The sequence below is a fragment of the Callorhinus ursinus genome, unplaced genomic scaffold (genome assembly GCF_003265705.2).
Source record: "Callorhinus ursinus isolate GAN/ISIS: 27379988/994484 unplaced genomic scaffold, GSC_fseal_2.0 scaffold1, whole genome shotgun sequence".
Lineage (NCBI taxonomy): Eukaryota > Metazoa > Chordata > Mammalia > Carnivora > Otariidae > Callorhinus > Callorhinus ursinus.
This window is the reverse complement of record NW_027397063.1, coordinates 30,404,125-30,411,528: the sequence shown is the minus strand read 5'-3', so window position 1 is coordinate 30,411,528 and position 7,404 is coordinate 30,404,125.

The window sequence follows — 7,404 nt, the reverse complement described above, 5'->3', positions numbered from 1 at the left end:
TCTTATCCTGACTTCTCAAATAGCCTCTTATTCTATAAAAAAGAAATCATGCTCTGAGTTCTAAGTTTAATATTGTAAGTCCAATACATAAAAGAAGATGAAGTCGGGTGGGGTCGGGAGTGAGAGAAGCAATAGCCCACTCATATAAGGTTTTTGCCTATAGAAAATTTGGTTTTATTCTAAGTGTAATGGGAAGCCACTGGGAGTGAGCAGGTTTAAGGGGGTCAATGGTAGCACTTGGTACTTGTTTTATATATCTAAATGTTTATCCTCATTAGTCAGGGAGAAAGGGTCAGTCCTTCTGTGGTGGCAAAACCTAGGAGATGTAAAACTCAAAAGTAGTTAGGGGCCCTGTTCCCATGTGGAGAAAACCAAACCACAATACAAGTTAAACCAAAAATCAGAGAGAATCAAAAATAAAGAGAAGAAAGTAAAGGTTTTACATTAGTTGTCTCTTGATGAGTAACAAATTACCTCAAATCTTAGAAGCTTAGAACAACATTTATTATCTCATGGTTTCTGTGCAGGAATCTGGCACAACTTATCCTGGACCTCTACTTCAGGGTCTCTCACAAGCTACAAACAAGGTGACAGCTGGGCTTTAGTCATCTCAAATCTCAACTGGGTAAAGGTTTGCTTCTAAGATCATGTGACTGATGGCAAGATTCCATTACTGGAAGGTTGTCAAAATGACAGCCTTAGTTACTCACTGACTATTGGCCATAGGTTGCCCTTAGTTCCTTGCCACATGGGCTTCCCCAGCAATGCACCTTGCTTCGTAAAAACGTACATGCTGAGAGGCACCTGGGTGGCTCCCTTAGTTAAGTGTCCAACTCTTGATTTCAGCTCAGGTCATGATCTCAGGGTTGTGAGATGGAGCCCCGGGTCAGGCTCCGCACTGGATGTGGAGCCTGCTTAAGGTTCTCTCTCTTCCTCTGTCCCCCAACAAAAACAACATACATGCTGAGAAGGCAATAGAGAGAGTATGGTAGAAAGACAAAAGTCATAGTCTTTTAAAAGCTAATCATGGAAGTAGCATTATAAAAATTTTGGCATATTCTGTTTGATAGAAACAAACCATTAGATACAGCCATGTTCAAAAGAAGATTACATGTGGGCAGAAATAACAAGACGTAGAGATCACTGGAAGCAACAATAACTGACTCCCTACCACACACTGTCCTCTGGCCTCCACTAAATAATGTGCATCCCAAATGTAAAATACCTCCTCTCAAGTTCCCCAGAAATCTCATTTCATCATATCAACTCAAACTTCTGACTCTTCCTTATTAAGATCAGTTCTAACTTTGTTCAGTACCTGTGACCTGTGATACCTATTGATGTCGTGTAGAGCAAAAGAATCATTTAGGCAAGTCTTTCAAATTCCTCAACCCATATTCACAGGATTTAATAAAATGGTTATTATTTTAAGCAGCTAGATTTTATGGCATTTTGTTATACAGCAAAAGAAAAACTAGGAGTCCCAGTTCCCAAAACAACAGAAATGCAGGACCACAAAATATACTCTGCAATAGGAATGTGTCAAAAGTCTTGAAGCAAAGCATCCTTATGTTTCATGGTCAGATGCTCAGAGCACTCTCCTCTGGGAGAGTAGACATTGAAGGCGAAAGAGCTACAGTACAGGACACGGGATAGATGTTAGCACTGACCTTGATGCTCACAGAAGGCTCTTCTGTATGGGGCACACAGGTTAAGCCATTCAGAGGCTATAGATAAGAAGGTAACTCTGGTAACCATTAACGGGTAGCAGGATATGGTATGTCAAAATATGTTGTGTTGGTATATTACTTAAAGGTGTAGGCACTTGAAAAAAAGCAAATTCAGGAAGAGGTTTTCTCTAAATCCCCCTTATCTCCCTAAAGACAGATGCTACAAAAGGAACTCAATTCTCATAAAGGCCATTCCTGGGAGTTTGATCAGCCAGGGAAGATCGACTCTTATCAAGGGAGAGGAGACTAGACATTGATAACACACCCAAACCATCGCAAACAGCCACACCACACATCTATTTTTCTGAGAGTCCATTTATCTTTCCTAAAAATCACATTGTCCTAAGATACTCATATCCCCTTTGCTTTCCCTATTAAGGTGGATTTATTTAATCCTGAATTCTAAACCACCCTGGAAAGCTACTCCATTTTCCCTGGATATCTTCATGTTTACATGAGCAATGCATGTTCAGAAACTTTTGTTCATTCTTCTCTTATTAATCTTTTATTAGAGGGGTCTCAGCCAAGAACTCAAAAGGGAATAAATTACTGTTTCTCCTCTACACCACTCAAAGGAAATGCCTTATTTCTACACACATCAGGAAGTGGTGGAAGACCCATTGTTTCTTATTGCACATTCCTCCACAAGCCCCTTGTAGAGTGGGGAACAAGTAACTAACATCAGGCAGCTTTTGTTCAGAAGGTCAATGCCAGGCCCCTCGATGTTACTGAAACCCCAATCTCATTTCATAGATACCTCATAGTTTAGGAGAAAGATTGACTGCCTAGATGTCTGAAGGTGGGTGAATATGTCCAACATGGTTGTGTGTCAAAAAGTACAAGACTAGGCTTCCTAGTATTTAAATCAACAAAAGGTTGGCTTCTTCTTATGAGACTTTACCAGCAAAAGCTGGCTGATATTTAAAGAAAGCTTTGGACATCCTCTTGAGTGAAATTTTAATCAGTTAAGGAAAACAAAGTGCATCACTAAAGGTTAGAAGACAGGAGTGGTAGGATTATCAGCCTGGTACTGGGAAAACATAGCAATGTTCATGGCTGTGGCAGAAATGTTCATGGCAGTTTTTGGACTCTCAGGGTAGTCTTTACCACAAACTTTCTCTTTGCCAGAAGACTTAGTCCTGGAATCCCCATCATGATCTACACTGACTCCTGCTGTCATCCAGACTGATGACTTTAAGTATCTTTCTGCTGATGACACTCAAACGGTTCTGTTCTCCAACTATCACCCAAATACCAATTTCATACTTCTACCTGCTTACATCTCCTCTTAGATGTCTAATTGGCATCTCAAACTTGACATGTCTGAGGCTAAGTATTGGAGTTTTTCTTTCTCCCAAATCTATTCCTCCCATGGTCTGCAATTCCTCGATTCACCTACTCGATGAGAAAAAGCTGGAGTCATCTTTGCCCCCCGCCCCTTTCTCTCACAACACACACTGATCCAGCAGACAATCATGGTAAGCATACCTTCAAATTCATCCTAAATCTATTCATGGGACTCCTCCTCCACAGCAACCTGTCTGATCCATGCCACCACACTTTTTAAAGAGAATATTGCAGTAGCCTCCTGATTGGTCATCCTGCTTTGAATCTTACACTTTAGTCTAAAGCCATTTTGATCCTTTAAATGTAAGTCTGATTATGTTAAATCTTGTAATTAAAAAAAAAAAGTATTCTGTATTCCTAATAAACCAGGTCAAGAACCTGTCACCTCTGATATCCTGCTTGAGCTGTATTGCTGGAATCCATTAGCAGCCAAAGCACTTCAGTGAGTTTTATCTTCACCATAATGATAGTAAGCATTGTTTGAATGCAGGTATGTTGCCAAAGATGCTTTCTAGACATTCCTAAAATTATTATTAGTTGAAGGGCTAGAGTATCTCTAAAAATGTCCTCCTTCACAATCCTATAGTATTTGTTATCTCCAGAAATAGATCTGTGTATGCCCACACCCCATTATTCCTCTTAACCCCAAAAAGAAATGGGAAAGCTTCCTTAAATATCAATGAAGGAAAACAATAATAAGAATGGTACCTATGTTGGACCAAGCAGTTACCCCAGTATGTCCTGTTAGACCTATAATTTGCTCATTTGGGCAATATTAACTTATTAACGAGATGTCATGTCCTTGGTCAGAGCTTTCATTAGTGCCTACATATTTCCTTTATTCCCATTCCATGCCCCTGACCCCATGGACCTGTTGCACCTGGGCTTGAGTTTTCTTGAAAAGTTTTTTGCTAATAACAGAACAGGTTACAATAATTAAAATTATTATAATTATAATAATTATAAAAATAACAGGTGAACACAGATCAATAAATGGTCATGAGAATTGGTGCTGTGTTTTATTAACAATGTATTCAGACTTAGAACGTTTGCCTGCTTTGAAGAGAAATATGAAAAGTAATGTGATGAACTGAAGTCCTACTGTAGAGTTTACAAAGCTCCTTTTGTTTGTAACTTATTGTTACTTTCATTCTTTATGTTTCAAAGGTTTTAGATGGCTCCTTAGAGTTTGGAATTTATCTGTCCAGACCATTACAATGTCATAGAAAAGGGGAAAATATCCCCAAGTTCAAACTTCTATTTTCTATAATAAAGGCATAAAAATCCCACAGAACTCATTCTACGTGGCAGAATTGTGTGCCCCACAAGCTGAGACGTAGGACAAAAAACTGCACACATCTACTCTCCCTCAGTTCCCAGCAGTTTTCATTTTCAAGCAACCACTACAAAGTTCTTTTTCTAGTTATCAAGATGAATACAAAAAAAAAAAAGATTTCATGCTTCAGGGCACTTCTGTGTTAAAAAAATAATAATATCACCCAAATAATTAATGCATACCTTAATGTGATTGATATTCAACTTTATGATTCCAGTTAAGGCAGAAAGAAAACAGAAGAATTACACTTGACTACATACCAAAATATACCTGTAAAGTAATCTTTCAAATGAAACAAAAATGGTAGATACCTTTTCATATGCCAAGGGTAACCGCATTCACTACAATGTCTGTGTTTCTCAACACCAAAATAACACTAATACAAAACATAGTACAAAATATAGAGTGATCAATTCTTCTCACATGAGAAAGCTACTGCTAGTACCATTTGACCTGTATTTTTTTATATAATTATACTGGTCTCTAATTACAAAACAACTATAAAGTATCAGTTTCTGTAGTTTTGGGATCTAAAGCATTTGAAAGTGTTTGAATGCATATTTTCCATGTGGGAATTTGACTAATGCACAGGAACTTTACAGAGTCATTGTTACCAGTAAATTCCCTTTGTAGATGAATACCCATCTTTTCAAAGGACTTTCTATAATTATTTCAAAACAATAGAAACCATAACCAATTACAATGAGAAATAAGCAGTAATTACTTTTACTTTTATAAACTTCTAGAATGTTAAAATCCAGTGATCCTTATAGGTAAGGAAAAAAATATAAAAATATGTGTAGTCCTTTCATTTTAAGCTTCCCACCATAAAATTAGATTTTTTTTTCAATTGAAAAAGGTAAAATAACCGATAGATACATGTTTAAACCTCTCTGTGTCAATGATAACCATAGTGTAATGGAAAGACTCCTAATTGGAAAAAGTGGGATTTGAATTCTGCTTTACAGCTCACTCAAAGAATGGTAGGCGATTCAGTTAGTTTCTTCTGGAAGCTAGATGGAGTACAAAAAAAAAAAAAAAAGTTTCTTTAAGAAATTGTCCCATGGTAGGATAATTAAACTTGTTTTTCTGTATCTCAGTAGTTATAATAGGACTAACATGTACAAGAATATAATTTAAGATCAGAGTTTCTATGAGTCAGAGGTACCTAAAAATGGCCTGGGAAGAAGGCATGGTATATACTCAAGCTTAAGCTTATCGGGGACTATTCCATGGCAAGTATCTGGGAGAGGAAAACCAAACACTGAAAAGACTATAAGACTAGAATTTCTATTAACCCTGAGATTTTTTTTTTTTTTTAACTTTCTGGTATCCATATTTCCAATCTTTCTCAGATTCTTTACTCAGGTACTTGCTTTTGCAAAAGCTCGTTAATTTAAACCATAATGAATCAAGTTCCTTTGAATGATTCTTATGACTCATGATCTCTATTTAAATGTTTATCTCCTTCAAAAGTATCTTCCATTCTAGCCAGGGCAGTCTTCATCTTGTGTCACAAAACACCATGGCCATCACTACCTCCATTCTCCCCTGCCCCACCAACTCCTAATGCCTTCTTAATTTTCTGTTTAGGATAATGCCTGCATTCTTCAAGATCTGCCTTACTGCCTTAAACACTTCCTACTTAGCCCCCTGTTGTGAGGGAGGAATTCTTGTCCTAGGGCTATGAGAATGGCAGAACACATAACACCCAACTCTAGACAAGTGATATGGACAGTTTATCAGCCACATATACTCAGCCCGGGGGGGAGGGCACCATATGTCATACAGGATCACATAGGGGGTGTACTTAGGAACAGAGGGAACAACCATTAGCTGTGGAAGTGGGTTTTGTAGTGTCAAGAAGGTAAGGTTCTCTCTGGTTTCAAAAGATAGACATGGTTGGCTTCTTTGAATTAGCTCCATGAAATGAAACTTACTACTCAGGGATAAGCAAGAAATTACCTGTCCCTTCAATGAGGAGGACTGTTTGGCCAGGGAACCATATTTGTGCAAGAGCAGAGTGGTGAAGGGAACTTGCAGAAAGTCTATTTGAGGCCCTCCAGATGTCAAAGCAGGACGTAATACCTTAATTTTAGGCCTTCCACCACAATTATGTCTTATGTTTCCCATAAAATTTCCTGATAAAATGAGATAAAGTACACAGATATGATCTTTAAGTTTCTATACTAATCTGCTGTTTTTGTCTATTATAACTTTCACTGATGTCCCTATCTAATTGAATAAATAGCAAGAATGTAACATTATTTTATATATGCATTCTTATCACTTTGTTATTTGTATCTTAATATCTAGATTTTATATCCCTTAAAGATACTGACTTATAAAAGCCATATTTTACTTCACATTCTCCATTGCATTTCATTGAATACAGAGTAGTCATTTGACTGGCTCAATCACCCTGTGAAGGGAAAAAAAAAAAAAAAAACCCCTAATGCATTACCCACTGCATTTAGTAAATTTGTTCATTCATCCTCACTTACCAGAATAGATGCATTTCAGGAAAACCAATTATAATATATATTTTATAATATATATTCCCTTTCCTAGATGACTTCCATTATAAAATTGGAGATTTCTTTCCATGTAAAACTGGGCCTTACCAGACTATGTTAAACATCTCTAACGTGGAAGTGATTAAAATAGTCACATGAAATTCTGGGATAGAAAAAAATTATTAAACAGGAGGTTTGTGGGTACCTACTAAATAAAATTAAAATAATTGGAAATCAGCAAGGATTTATTAAAGAGTCACATGAAAATTAACTTGCTGGGGTGCCTGAGTGGCTCAGTTGGTTAAGCATCTGCCTTCAGCTCAGGTTGCGATCCAAGGGTGCTGGGATCAGCCCTGCATCAGGCTCCCTGCTCAGCAGATAGCCTGCTTCTCCCTCTCCTCCCCGCTCATGTTCTCTCTCACTATCTCTCTCTCTCAAATATATAAAATCTTAAAAAAATAACTTGCTTTTTAGC